Below are 16,378 nucleotides of genomic sequence, written 5' to 3' on the forward strand. Positions count from 1 at the left end.
CACCCAAAGATATATAAATCATTATATTATAAAGACACATGCACACATATATTCATTGCAGAACTATTCATAATAGCAAAGACATGGAATCAAGCCAAATGCCCATCAATGATAGACTACATCAAGAAAATGTGGTATATGTACACCATGGAATACTATGCAGCCATAAAAAAGAACAAGATCATGTCCTTTGCAGCGACATGAATGGAGCCGGAGGCCATTATCCTTAGCAAACTAATACAGGAACAGAAAGCCAAAGACTGCATGTTTTCACTTATAAGTAAGAGCTAACTGATGAGAATATATGAACATCAGAGGAGAATAACATAGAGTATGGCCTATCAGAGGGTAGAGGGTGGGTGGGAGGAAAGAGAGAAGCAGGGAAAATAACTAATGGATACTAGGCTTAATATCTAGGTGATGTACAACTAACCCCTATGACACACATTTACCTATGTAACAAATCTGCACATCCTGCATATACACCCCTGAACTTAAAGTTTGGTTTTTTTTAAATGGCAAGTGTAGGCATCCTTAACTTATTCCACTTTTCAAGGAAAATGCTTCCAGCTCTTGACCATTCAATATGATGTTGGCTGTGAGAACAAATTCTTTTGAGGAGAGAAAATTTAATTCCCAGATTTGACACAAATACTATTTTAAAAGTCTAGTTTTCTACAGAAATTTAGGAAACATACAAAGATAACTGAAAGTTGGCTTCATATACAAGTGGAAAAAAAGCAATCAAGAGAAACTCTCCCTGCAAAAGCCAGATGTAAAAGTTTACTAGCCAAAAACTTTAAATCAAATATTTTACATCAGCTATTTCAACGAACTAAAGGAAACTATGTCATGAGAGTGAACGAAAGTATGAGACTACTGTCTCACAAAACAGATAATGTCAATAGAGTGACATAAATTATATAATCATAACCACATATATTTTGGAGTTGAAAAGTACAATAACAAATGAAAACAGTATGTTACAAAGATCCAACGACAGAGTTAAGCTGGCAGAGAAAAAGAATAAGCAAAACTTGAAAATAGCCCAATTGAGATTACTCAGTCTGAAAAACAAAAAGAAAAAACATCCAGAAAAATAAAAAGAGCTTTATGAACCTGTGGAGTACCATCAAGTGTGTAACCAACTACACGTAATAGGAGCCCAGAGGACACAGAAAGGACAGAAAGATTATCTGAAGCAGTACTGGCCCTCGATTAATCCATTCTCACGCTGCTCTGAGGACATACCCCAGACTGGGTAGTTTATAAAGAAAGAGGTTTAGTTGACTTACAGTTCTGCACGGCTGGGTAGCCGCCTCAGGAAACTTACCATCATGGTGGAAGATGAAGCAAACAGATCCTTCTTCACATGGCAGCAGGAGAGAGAAGTGCTGAGCAAAGTGGGAAAAGCCCCTGATAAAACCATCAGATCTTGTGAGAACTCACTCACTCTCACAAGAACAACATTAGGGTAACTGTCCCCATGATTCAATTACCTCCCATCAGGTGCCTCCCAACACATGTTGGGATTATGGGAACTACAATTCAAGATGAGATTTGGGTGGGGACACTGCCAAACCATACCAGGTCTCAATCCTGAAAACAGCAAGAGTGGAGCAACCCACCGTTTACAAAGGATCATCACTAAGATTAACAGCTGCTTAGTGATTAAAAAAAGAAAAACAGCTTCTTATTGATAAATAATCAGTAGGACAGAGGCATTGAGATGACATATTCAAAATCCTGAAAGAAAACAACTGCCAAACAAGAATTCTTATAGCCAGCAAACTTACTCTTCAAAATATGAAGAAATTGAGACCTTCCTGGACACAAAACAACAGCAACAAAAGAAAAACAAATAAACCTAAGCTAATTTGTTAATAAACGTGTTCTACTAAAAACAGAAAATAAAATACATTACATTAAAATGAAAGGGCACTAGAAAGAGCCTTAAAAGTAACTGCTTAGGTAAATATAAAGTACAATATAAATGTATTTGTTATCTGTAACTCTTTTGTCCCATCTACTTTAAATAACAACTGCTTAAAGTAATGATTATAAATCTGTGTTGATGAGATTGCAATGTATAAATATGTAATTAGTATAATAACAGCATTAATTAGGGGTAAGGAACAGAGCTACAAAGTAGTGAAGTTCCTTCACACAATTGAAATTAAGTTGGTTTTAATCTACAATAGATTTTGATAAATCAAGTTGTTAATCATAATTCTCAAGGGTACCATTAAGAAAATAATTTAATCATGAGGTCAACAGATCAAGACCATCCTGACAAACATGGTGAAACCCCGTCTCTACTAAAAATACAAAATTTAGCTGGGGGCAGTGGTGTGTGCCCATAATCCCAGCTACTCAGGAGGCTGAGGCAGGAGAACTGCATGAACCCAGGAGGTGGAGATTGCAGTGAGCTGAGATGGCGCCACTGCACTCCAGCCTGGTAACGGAGCAAGACTCCATCTCAGACGATGATAATAATAATTGAAAAATATATTGTCAAAAAAGGATAAAATAGATTAAAGACTTAAATGTCTGTCCTGAAACTATGAAACTACTAGGAGAAAACATTAGGCACATTGGGAGGCTAAGGTGGTTGGATCACCTGAGGTCAGGAGTTCAAGATTAGCCTGGCCAACATGGCAAAAACTTGTCTCTACTAAAAGTATAAAAATTAGCTAGGCATGGTGGTGCACCCCTGTAATCCCAGATACTTGGAAGGCTGAGGCAGGAGAATCACTTGAACCTGGGAAGCAGAGGTTGCAGTGAGCTGAGATTACACCACTGCACTCCAGCCTGGGTTACAGAGTGAGACTCCATCTCCAAACGAAAAACAATTAGAGAAACATTCCAAGACGTTAGTCTTGGCAAAACGTTCTTCAGGAATACCCAAAAAGTCCAGGCAACCAAAGCAAAAAATAGACAAATAAGATCATGTAAAGCCAAAAAGCTTCTGCACAGCAAAGGAAACAATCAACAAAGTGAAGAATGGAATAAAATATTTCCAAGCAAGCCATCTGACAAGGGATTAATAACTAGAATATAAGGATCTCAAACAACTCAATAGCAAACGAAAAAATTCTCTGATTAAAAACTAGGCAAAAGATATGAAAAACACTTCTCAAAAGAAGACATATAAATGTCCAACTGCTATTTAAAAATGTTCATCATCACTAATCATGAAAGAAATGCAAAGCAAAACCAGAATGAAATCTAATCTCACCCCAGGTAAAACGGCTTTGTGTTCAAATACACAGGCAATAATGAATACTGGCAGGGATGTGGAGAAAAGAGAATCTTCCCAGAAAGTTGGTGGGAATGTAAATTAGTACAAATGTAAATTAGTGTAAAATAGTACACTATAGAAAACAGTACAAAGGGGCCGGGCGCGGTGGCTCAAGCCCGTAATCCCAGCACTTTGGGAGGCCGAGACGGGCGGATCACGAGGTCAGGAGATCGAGACCATCCTGGCTAACATGGTGAAACCCCATCTCTACTAAAAAATACAAAAAACTAGCCGGGCGAGGTGGTGGGCGCCTGTAGTCCCAGCTACTCAGGAGGCTGAGGCAGGAGAACGGCGTGAACCCGGGAGGCGGAGCTTGCAGTGAGCTGTGATCTGGCCACTGCACTCCAGCCTGGGTGACCGAGCGAGACTCCCGTCTCAAAAAAAAAAAAAAAAAAAAAAAAAAAAAAAGAAAAGAAAACAGTACAAAGGTTGTGCTTCAGAAGACTAAAAATGGAACTAGCATATGATCCAGCAATCCAACTACTGGGTATATGTCCAAAAGAAATCAAAGCAGTATATCAATGAGATACCTGCACTCCTATGTTTATTGCTGCACTGTTCACAACAGCCAAGATACAGAATCAATCTAAGTATTCATCAATGGATGGATTTTAAAATGTGGTACATACATACAATGAAATATTGTTCATTCATAAAGGAGAATGAAATCTTCTCATTTGCATCAACATGGATGGAACTGGAGGACATTACGTTAAATGAAATAAGCCAGGAACAGAAAGCCAAATGTTGCCTATTCTCACTCATACGTTGGAGATAAAAAAAAAAATTGAACAGGTCTTTGCTATTGTGAACAGTCCTGAAATAAACATACAAGTGCATGTGTCTTTATAGAAGAATGATTTATAATCCTTTGGATATGTACCCAGTAATGGGATCGCTGGGTCAAATGGTATTTCTAGTTCTAGATCTTGAGGAATCGCCACACTGTCCTCCATAATGGTCGAACCAATTTACACTCTCACCAACAGTGTAGAAGCGCTCCCATGTCTCCACACCCTCTCCAGCATCTCCTGTCTCCTGGCCCTGTCATGATCACCATTCCAACTGGCGTGAAATGGCATCTCACAGTGGCTCTGAAACTGCACGTTCCGCACATGTACCCCAGAACTTAAAGTATAAAAATCATAATAATAATAATAACAATAATAAAAATAAGATAAGATTAAGAAGTACTGGGGCTGGGCACGGTGACTCATGCCTGTAATCCTAGCACTTTGGGAAGCCGAGGTGGGTGGATCACAAGGTCAAGAGATCGAGACCATCCTGGCTAACACGGTGAAACCCCATCTCTACTAAAAACATTAAAAAAATTTAGCCGGGTGTGGTGGTGGCAGGTGCCTGTAGTCCCAGCTACTCTGGACGCTGAGGCAGGAGAATGGCGGGAACCCGGGAGGCGGAGCTTGCAGTGAGCCGAGATCGCGCCACTGCACTCCAGCCTGGGCGACAGAGCCAGACTCCGTCTCAAAACACACATACACACAGACACACACACACACACAAGAAGTACTGGAAGGTCCCATCTGAGGAGCTACACATAATACTTTAGGGTAGTTAAAATAGACAGTCAGGGCCCGGCGCGGTGGCTCACGCCTGTAATCCCAGCACTTTGGGAGGCCGAGACGGGTGGATCACGAGGTCAGGAGATGGAGACCATCCTGGCTAACACGGTGAAACCCCATCTCTACTAAAAAATACAAAAAACTAGCCGGGCGAGGTGGCAGCGCCTGTAGTCCCAGCTACTCGGGAGGCTGAGGCAGGAGAATGGCGTGAACCCGGGAGGCGGAGCTTGCAGTGAGCCGAGATCCGGCCACTGCGCTCCAGCCTGGGCGACAGAGCGAGACTCCGTCTCAAAAAAAAAAAAAAAAAAAAAAAAAAAAATAGACAGTACTCCAAATAAATTAAAGTAACATTTTTAAAGAAAAAAAAATTTTTTTTTGATCACATGGAGCTAAAGAGTAGAATGATGGTTACCAGAAGCTGGGAATGAATGGGGAGAGGGGATAAAAAGGGTTACTGAATGGATACAAAAATATAATTAGATCAGAGGAATAATAACATCTAGTGTCTGGCATCACTATAGGATGATTATAGTTAACAACAATTTATTATATATTTCAAAGTAACTAAAAGGTTGGAATGTTCCTGATGCAAATAAATGGTACATTTTCTTTATCCTTTCATCTGTTGATAGACACTTAGGTTGCTCCCAAATGTTACCCACTGTGAACAGAGCTGCAACAAACATGAGTGCAGGTATCTCTTCCATATACTGATTTCCTTTCTTTTGGGTATAGACCCAGCAGTGAGATTGCTGGATCATATGGCAGCTCTATTTTTAGTTTTTTGAGGAACCTCCAAACTGTTCTCCATAGTGGCTGCACTAATTTACATTCCCACAAACAGTGTACAAGTGTTCTCTCTTCTCCACATTTTTGCCAGCATTTGTGATTGCCTGTCTTTTGGATGCAAGTCATTTTAACTGGAGTGAGATTATGTCTCATTGTAGTTTTGATTTGCATTTCGCATTGCATGCCTGCATCAAAACATCTCGTGTACCCCACAAATATACCCACTTAGTATATGTACCCTCAAAAATTAAAAAAATTAAAAAAAATGACAACTACTCGAGGTGATAGATATCCTAATTACCCTGATTTGAACAAGACACATTATATGCTTGGATCAAAATTTCATTTGTAGCCCATAAATAGGTACAACTATTATATATACATAAAAATTTTAAAATAGAAAAGGCGAGGGAATTAAAATGGTATACTAGAAAGTACATATTTAACGCAAAAGAGGTTTTACAAGTTTACAGGAGGAATAGAGGAAAAAGACACGAGACATATATAAATAGCAAATTGGCAGTGACAAATTCTACATTATCAGTAATAATTAAAAACTCAAATAAAGGGCAGATATTGAATAAATGAATAAAAATAATTCTGTGCTCTCTACAAGAGACATGCTTTAGATTCAAAAACACAAAGGAGTTGGGTTGAAAATAAAAGCATCAAAAAAGATGTGACAAGCAAAATAGTACCCAACAACAGAGATAGAGTGCTAAATAAATATTATAAAATTAACCTTTCAAATACAAATTATAATGAGAGAAAAATATGGGTACTTTACCATAATAAATGTTCAATCTGTCACAAAGATATAACAAGTATAAAGATACATTTCTCTAACAATGGAGTTCCAAAATACGTGAAGCACAAACTGACCCAATTGAAGAGAGAAATATATAATTCACAGATAATGGTTGGAGGCTTCAATACCTCACTTTCAGTAATGGACAGAACAATTAGAAAATCAAGAAGCGAATAGAGCACTTGAGCAACACAATGAACCAAATTGATGTAGCACACACACTGAACACTCCACTGAACAATAACAGAATCTCTCTTCTTTCTTAAGTGCACATGGAACATTATTCAGGCAGACCACATGTGAGGCCACAAAATGATGTTCAATAAATATAAAGCCTTATTAAAACCATACAAAGTATGTTCTCCAACCAAACCGGAATGAAATTAGAAATCAAGGAAACCAGAAAATGTGTGAAAGTTACAAATACATGAACACTAAACAACAAACTCCTAAATAAGTGTTGTAAAGGAAAAAAAAAAAGAAAATTAGAAAATGCTTTGAAATGAATGAAAATGAAAACACACCATACCAAAGTGTAGGACACGCCACAAAATAGTGTTTAGTGGAAAACATTACCTATAAATACCTACGTGAAAAAAGAAATTCTCAAATGAGTAACTTCATCTTCCACCTTAAGATACTAGAATCCGCCGGGTGTGATGGCTCACACCTGTAATCCCAGCACTTTGAGAGGCTGCGGCAGGTGGATCACCTGAGGTCAGGAGTTCCAGACTGACCTGGCCAACATGGTGAAACTCCATCTCTACAAAAAAAAAAAAATACAAAAATTAGTCGGGTATGGTGACGTGAGCCTGTAATCTCAGCTACTCGGGAGGCTGAGGCAGGAAAATCACTTGAACCCAAGAGGCAGAGGTTGCAATAAGCCGAGATTGCACTACTGCACTCCAGCCAAGACAATAAGAGTGAACTCCATCAAAAAAAAAAAAAAAAAAAAAAAAAAAAATACTAGAACTAAAGAAAAACAAACTAAAGGCAAAACATGCAGAAGGAAGTAAATAATAAAGATTAACATGGAAATAAATAAACTATAGAACAGAAAAACAATAGAGCTTATCAAACAAACCAAAACTGGTTTCTGAAAAAATCAAACTTGAAAATATTTAGTTAGACTGACTAAGAAAAGAGATAACTCAAATTACTAAAATTAGAAATTATAAGAAATACCTTAAAAAATAAGGACTATATGGGAATACTATGATGAAGTCTACATCAACCTAGATAATCTAGGTAAAATAAATTTCTGGAGACACATGAACTGCTGGAACTAACTAGAAACCTAGAAAATTTCAACAGACTTCTAAACAGTAAAGATGTTAATCAGTGATAATAATAATAAAACTTCCCCAAACAAAAACCCAGGACCAAATACATAGTCAAGAATTCTACTAATGTTTAAAACATTAATACCAATAAAGTCTTACAAAAATATAGAAGTAGAAACTCTTTGCAACTCATCCTATGAGGCCAGTGTTATGCTGATACTAAAACTAGATAAAGACATTACAAGAAATTAAAATTGTAGAACAATATATTCTATGAATGGAGAAGTAGAAATTCTCAACAAAATACTAGGAAACCAAATCCAGCAACACATAAAATGATTATACAACATGACCAAACAGCATTTATCACAAGAATGCAAGAGTGGCTCAACACAGACAAATCAATGTAATTCACCATATTCATAGAATAAAGGACAAGGTCACATGGATCATCTCAATAGACCACAGAACCATCATTTGACAAAATGCAACACAAATTCATGATAAAAACACTAAACAAATTAGGTAAAAATGGAGCTTCTTGAACCTGATAAATGGCATCTATGAAAAGTCACAACTACCACCACCAAGACTAAATACTTTTCCCTAAAAATCAGAAAATATACAAGGAATCTGCTCTCACCCTTTATATTCATATTTCACTGAAAGTTCTAGCCAGGGAAAGTTGGCAGGAAATTCAATGAAATTCATATATATTGAAATATGAATTTCAATATATAAAACTATTTCTAAGTGTGGATTGCATAGTATCATATACAGAAATTCCTAATGATCCCGCAAAAATATTCAAGATGATTTACTAGAGCAAGTTTGTGAACTGCATAAGATCAATATTTTAAAAAATCAATTGTATATAATAAACAATCCAAAGAGGAAATTAAGAAAACAATTACATTTACAACAACAAAAATAAAATACTTAGGAATACACTTAACAGAAGAAGTATACGACTTGCATGCTGAAAACTACAAAACATCATTAAAAGAAATTCAGAGGAATAGCACTGATTTTGTAAATTGTTTTTGGCAGTATGGCCATTTTAATGATATTGATTCTTCTAATATATGAACATAGAATATTTTTCCATTTGTTTTTGTCATCTCTGATTTCTTTCAATAGTATTTTGTAATTCTCCTTGTAGAAATATTTCACTTCCTTGGTTTCCTGTATTCCTAGGTTTTTCTTTGTGTGAGTGGCTATTGTAAATGGGATTGCAATCCCACTCCTGGGTACATATCCAAAAGAAAACGAATCAGCCTACCAAAAATACACATGCACCTGTACATTCATCACAGCGCTATTCAAAATAGCAGAAATGGATTCAACCCAGGTGCCTATCAATAGTGGATTGGATAAAGAAAACGTAGTATTTATACATCATGGAATACTATACAGCCATAAAAGAAGAATGAAATTTGCAGAAACATGGATGCAACTGGAAACGATTATTGTAACTATTTCCAGAAACAGAAAAGCAACCAGCACATGTTTTCAATTATAAGTAGGAGCTAAATATTGGGTAGACATAGTCATAAACATGGGAATGATAGATACTGGGGAATACAAGATGGAGGAGGGAGGGGTTAAGTACTGAAAAAACCCTAGCTATTTAGTACTATGCTTAAGACCTGGATAATTGATTCATTCATACCAAACCTCAGCATCACACAATATTTTCCTCTGTAGCAAACCTGCACATTTACCCCCAATTTCTAAAATAAAATCTGAAAAAAGAAATTGACAAATATTTAACTAAATGGAAAGATAATCCATGTTCATTGATTGGAAAAATTCATATTTTTAAGATGCTGCTATGGTTTGAAGATCTCCCAAAGTTCATGTTTTGAAAACTTAACCCCCAAAGAAATAGTGTTGGGATGTGCAATATAGTAAGAAATGATTGAATCATGAGTGTTCAGCATCATTAATGGATTAATGTCATTATTGCAGGAGTGGGTTAGTTATCATGATGATGGATTTTTACATAGCAAGTCAGTCCCTGATGCTATTTTCTCAGTCTTACGTTCTCACTTGTCTATCCATCAAGCTATGATGCAGCATAAAGGCCCTCAAAAGTGCCGATGCCACGCTCTTTGACTTCCCAGCCTCCAGAACTAAAAGCTGAATGAATTTCTTTCTTTATAAATTACCCAGTCTGTGGTGCTCTGTTACAGCAACAGAAAATTGACTAAAACAGATTAAAACACTCCCCAAATAAATCTTTAGATTCAACACAATTCCTACCAAAATCCATGCTGGCATTTTTTTTTCTCACAAATTGACAGGCTAATTCTAAAGTTCTTATAGAAGGAGCTGATAATAGCCAAAAAATCCTGAAAAGTAACAAAATTGAAGGACTCACATTTTCTAATATTAAAATTTTCTACATGATAATCAATAGACTGCAGTACTCACAGAAGTATAGACATAGACCTGAGGGAACATAAATAAACTTATGATCTGAGGACAATTTATTTGTAACACAAGTTCCAAAACAATTCAATGGGTTAAATAATGGTGTTTTCAAAAAATTGTTCCTGAAAACTGTATATTCAGATGAAAAAGAATAAAATTGGAGCTCTCAATCAACTGAATCTTGACCAAACAGTAAATATAAGCACTAAGAGCTAAATCTCAAAACAAACCAATCCTAAACCTAAAATAAATAATACATAAATGAATAAATAAATAAAGCAGAAAAAGTAGCTGTAAATCTTCATTTTCTTGGATTAGGCACGGCCACATGTGGTCATAGGTCAGATATGACATCAAAAGCACAAGTGACAAAAAAGGATAAATTAAACATCATCAAATTTTGATTTCAAATGTACTATCAGGCTGAGAGTGGTGGCTCACCCTTGTAATCACAGCACTTTGGAAGGCTGAAGTGAGAGGATTCTTGGTGGACGAGGGAATAAGTAGTGACTGATAATGGATATGTGCTGTTTTTGTTTTTTGTTTTTGAGACAGAATCTCACTCTGTAGCCCAGGCTGGAGTGCAGTGGGGCTATCTCGGCTCACAGCAATCTCTGTCTCCCAGGTTCAAATGATTGTGCTGCCTCAGCCTCCCAAGTAGCTGGGACTACAGGCATGCGCTACCACGCTCGGCTGACTTTTGTATTTTTAGTGGAGACGGGCTTTTGCCATGTTGCCCACGCTGGTCTTGAACTCCTGACCTCAGGTGATCCACCCACCTTGGCCTCCCAAAGTTTTGGGATTACAGGCGTGAGCCACCATGCCCAGCCATGTGTGTGTGCTTTCATTCTGCGGTAATGAAAATGTTCTGGAACTAGATAGTGGTGATGGTTGTACAACTTTGCAAATACACTAAAAACCACTGAACTGTACACTCTAAAAGGATAATTGTTATGGTATTTGAGTTGTATCTCACTAAAAAAGAGTATGTGATAGTGGCAGAAGGATAGATGATTGGTCGATTAAACATAATAGAGAACTTAAAAACATACTCCCTCATCACTGTGGCCATATTTGACAAAAGAGCAAAAGTAAATCAATGGAAAAGTAGAAGTCTTTTCAACAAATAGTATGAGAGCAATTGAACATCCATAGACGAAACAATTAACCTTGATCTAACTCATAATTTATCCAAAAATGACATCATAATAGAGCACAGAATTAAACGTAAGTATAAAATTTTAGAAAAAGCATAGGAGAAAATCTTCAGAATATCCACCTAGAAAAAGAGTTCTTAAACCAAAAGCAAAATCTATAAAAGGAGAAGTTACAGGAAATTTTATTAAAATTATAATAACTATTATTTTTGCTCTGTGAATGACCCTATTAAGAGTATAAACAGACTACAAACCAGACTAGACAAAAATATTTGTAAACCACATGTTCGACAAAATATTCCTATCAAGAATATATATAAAGAAGTCTCAAAATTCAAAAGTAAAAACAAAAAGTAAGAAAAAACGGCCAAAATACATGAAGAGGCATTTCACTAAAGAAGGTATATAGATAGAAAATAAGCACATAAAAAGATAGTCAGCATCATTATCTGTGAAGAAAATGCAAGTTAAAACCACAACGAGGCCGGGCATGGTGGCTCACACCTATAATCCCAGCACTTTGGAAGGCCGACAATGGCTTGAGCCCAGGAGGTGGAGAGTAGCCTGAGCAACATGATGAGATGCTATTTCTATTAAAAAATACAAAAATTAGTCAGGCATGGTGGTGTGCGCCTGTAGTCCCAGCTACTCAGGAGAGACCGGCCTGGGCAACATCGTGAGATTGTGTCTCTATAAAAAGTAAAAAATAAAATACAATTAATTAAACGCACTATCAAAAAGTGAAAAGATGAGCTGGGTGTGGTGGCTTGTGCCTCTCATCACTTGAGAGGATCGCTTGAGCCTGGAAAGTCGAGACTGCAGCTGCCGTGATGGTGCCACTGCACTCCAGTCTTTGTGACAGTCTTTGTCTCAAAATCAAAAACAAACACACGAACGAAAAAACACAATTGGATACCATTACACAATTGTTCGAAATTGCGAAGAAAAAAAGTGACAATGCCAAATGCAGAGATACTGAGTCATTCTCCCATGCTGTTAGGAAAAAAATACATACAGCAACCACTTCAGGCTTCTTAAAACCCTAAACATACAACTACCATATAATCTAGGCATTACACTCCTGGTCATTTATCCCTAGAGAGAGGAAGACTTTGGTTTACACCAAAACCTATCCATGGATGTTCAGAGCATATTTATTCATAATAAGTCCCAAGCTTAAAACAAGCCAAATACCTTCAACTGGTGCCTGCTGTTAAACCAACCGTGGTACCTGCACTTCCTGAACTATTCAGCAGTTAAAAGGAATCAAGTATTGATACATACAACAGCCAGCATGAAAAATCTCTAGAAGATCATTCTGAGTGAAAAAAAACAAATTCAATGTTACACATTCTATGATTCTCTTTATATAAAATCTTCGAAATGACAGAATTATAGAAATGGAGAGCAAATGAGTGGTTGGTTGTAGTTACAGATGCGACGGGCAGGCAGTGAGTGGGGGTGGCTATAAAGGGGGCCATGGAGCTGCTTGTGTTGATGGATTGTTCTGAATCTTGGTGGTATCCGTGTCAGTGTTCTTGTGACACTGTACTAGAATTTTGTAAGACTATGACACTGGGGGAAACTGAGTGAAAGTACACGGGATCCTCCTTAACACTTCCCGTAAATATACAATTATTGCAAAATTTGGAGTTAAAAATCATTTGTACTTCCATACACTAGCATTAAAAACTTGGAAAATAAAATATTTAATAAGCCACACCATTTACAATAGCATCCCACAATGCGACATACTTAGGGATAAATTTAACAAAACGTGAGGCTAGCCCACTGACAATTACACATTCAAATTGTTCCTGGCAAAAATACGCAGCACACCTTTGGCAGCCTGTCCAGATCCACAGGTACAAGCCTACATCTGGATACTGGAGAAAGGGAGTAGGGCTAATATCTCTGCAGTCAGGGTGATGCTGCTGTAGAACCTCTTTTCACTAGGTATATACCTTCTAGCTTATTCTTTCCCATCTCATGCATCTCTCTAGGGTCCTCTTCACCTTTAGACTGCCTTTTTCTCTCACGAGGATCTCGAAGGACCTTAGAGCACATTACAAGGCATACGTCTCGCTTTTCTTTGGACATATTATTCCCCATTGACATTTACCTTCTGAAATCACCATACCCCAGAGCATAATGCTCTGTCCCTTAATTCAATATAAATTTTAAATGTCCTTTGAGCCACAAATGATAGGGAAACAAAGATAAAGAAAAAAACACCCTCTCTGTCCTCCAGTGCTTCACACTATTAAGGATGAACTAATTCGTTTAAAGAGACCTCAGATTACAATAGACCTGTCTCAGCAAACTTATGTGGAACTTAAGGGAGCCTAGTAACCCGTCTCCCTGGCAACAGTTTCCACTCTACTCACTGCCTAAGGACTGATTTCCTTCCCTCCCTTCCCATCCCCTCCTATTCGTCTGTCTTCCTGATCAAATAAATTTCATGCCACACTCAGAATACAAGAAAGAGAGAAAGTGCAGGAAAGAGAAAAAAAAAAAGCCTAGATGTGTTGTTTATCACCTGTTGGAAGCTGTGCCTGACTCTGTCCATTTCATTTATTCGGAGTCTTAGAGCAACTAGACAAGTCCAGTGCCATTTTTTCATGCACCACGGGAAGACACAGGGCCTGGGACCCCGCAGGGTGCCTCATGCAGGGAGTAGCTTCAATACAGAGGAGGAATATCAAACCCAGAAATCATGACACTGTCCCTGTTCTCCTCTATGTTTAAAAATAATAATAATAATAGGGCCAAATGGTTTTAGGGAAGTTTTACAAGGAAAAGGATACAAGAATTGGGATACTAAATGGCATTAAAGACTACAAGGGGTTAAAAAGCCCCACCTTCATCAACCAAAACAAAACAATGAAAACAATGGGAAACAATACAAGAAATTTTACAGACATTACTCTCTCCACCCCTCAGGTGTTCCTACTGACTATGACAATAAATTAATTCTAAATAATTAAGGGATACAAATAGTTATGGTCCAAATCTCCCTCTTTGAAAAACATACACGCACACACACAATTACACACTCAGTGAAAAATGTGAATAATTTTAACTTAGCTAATCGTTAAACTAAAGCAAAGATTCCAATTCATAATCATCAGATTAAGATTTTTTTATTCCTTAAATGCAAAATTAGGTTAAAAGACAATGTGCAAATCTTATGTCTTGTAGCAAAGTGATGCCATAATACACAAGGTTCAGTATTGATTGAGCCAGTACATTTAGAAATCAGATGGCATCATAGTCAAATGCCGTAAAACATATTTTCAAAAAAATATTTCACTCTTTGCCCCACTGAAACTATCCCATGTATCTTATAATGAAATATGACAAAAACTAGAAATATACCAATGCATAGGCAAACTTTCAAAGTAATATCATTCAAAATGACCCCCCAAATTGGAAGTGACCTGAATTTCTAATAACAACGTATAATAATTAATTGAATAATGGTCTTTTCTCCCCCATAGATACTCATATTACCTAGAAAAATAATTACCAGGTCTATCTAGTGGTTTGAAAAATGTTTGTGAAATTACTGCCAGGTGAAAATCAGAATATAAATTACATATCGCTATCATTTCAACTACTCAAAAAACATTTATTCATATGCAAAAATGATCTAGCCAGGAACACAATATTATAAGATGTATTATGTGTGTGGCATTGAAATTCATTTGATCAGGAAGATAGAAGAGTGGGAGGGAATGGAATGAGATAAAGAAATCAGTCCTTAGGCAATGAACAGAGTGGAAACTGTTGCCAGGGAGACGGTTACCAGGCTTCTGAAACAGCGTACATGAGAGATGATGAAATTCTAAACCAAGGGAGAGAATGCGGGGATAAAGAAAAAGGAAAAATTGATGTTATTTTGTGTGTGTGTGTGTGTGTGTATATATATATAAAAATAGTCTTTCTGTACAAAAACTTATACATTATTATATATAATTAATTTTCTGTACAAAACTACATATATATAACTATATATACAATTTTTTGTATAGAAAGACCATATCTGAAAAAAAAGAAAAATGATTCCTTTTCCTCAGGAACCAAACAACTAAAAAACAAAAACAAAATCAATAAACAACACCAAAAAAACCCCCAAAAACAGAAAGTAAATGTTACATGGGTCTTCTGACTATTGGAATAATTTGAAATAATAGTATTAGGTACTGTTTACAAATTAGGTAATCAGAACCCGGCAATTATCTCTTGTCATATTTTTATGCAGCATATGAGATCTTTTGTCATCAGTATCCTCATTTTAAAGAGATGACTGAAGTGGAAAGGGTTAGGTAGCCTGAGCCCTGTCACACAGGCAGACTGGGAGATCATTCTAGAACTCCTACCAGAGAACGGGCCCTAACTTATACCCTGAATTACATTCCCAGTGCCTGGGAAAGAATGATAGGATACACAGACCTGAATTAAATCTGAAATAAATCTGAAATTCAACTTCTCATTGCTTCTTTTATTCTTTCTTCTTCTCTTCTTTCTTCTTCTCCTCTTCTTCTTCTTTCTTCTTCTTCTTCTTTCTTCTCCTTCCTTTCTTTCCCCTTCCTTCCTTCCTTCCTTCCTTCCTTCCATCTTCCCTCTTCTTTCTTCTTTTTCTTCTTTTTTTTTTTGGCAGGGGTGGGGTGCGGTGTTAAACTCATTTCTAAGAATGTTTGGTTTTCTCCATGCTAGTGATTTGGCTGTAAGATTAGGGTTTGCAGTATTGGTTCCCCTGTGGAAGGTTAATAGTTAACGGGCACATAGAGATTACAGTTCATGAGTAACCTTTCAAATTAAAGAAGAGAGAGGAGATTAGGTTCACCTTTTAATTGTTTGTTGGGGATAAATGGGTGGAGTTAACAAGTAATAGGAGATGGTGGTGGGTCTAACAGAATACGCAAAGGTAAATTTATCTCCCCTCTCCAAATAGCAGAAAGAACCACAAGTCCGGGGACCTAACTCTGCCCTCTCTCCCTGGGTACTGATTGGTGTTGGGG

This window comes from Macaca thibetana, chromosome 7 (assembly GCF_024542745.1).
Source record: "Macaca thibetana thibetana isolate TM-01 chromosome 7, ASM2454274v1, whole genome shotgun sequence".
In the NCBI taxonomy this organism is placed as follows: Eukaryota; Metazoa; Chordata; class Mammalia; order Primates; family Cercopithecidae; genus Macaca; species Macaca thibetana.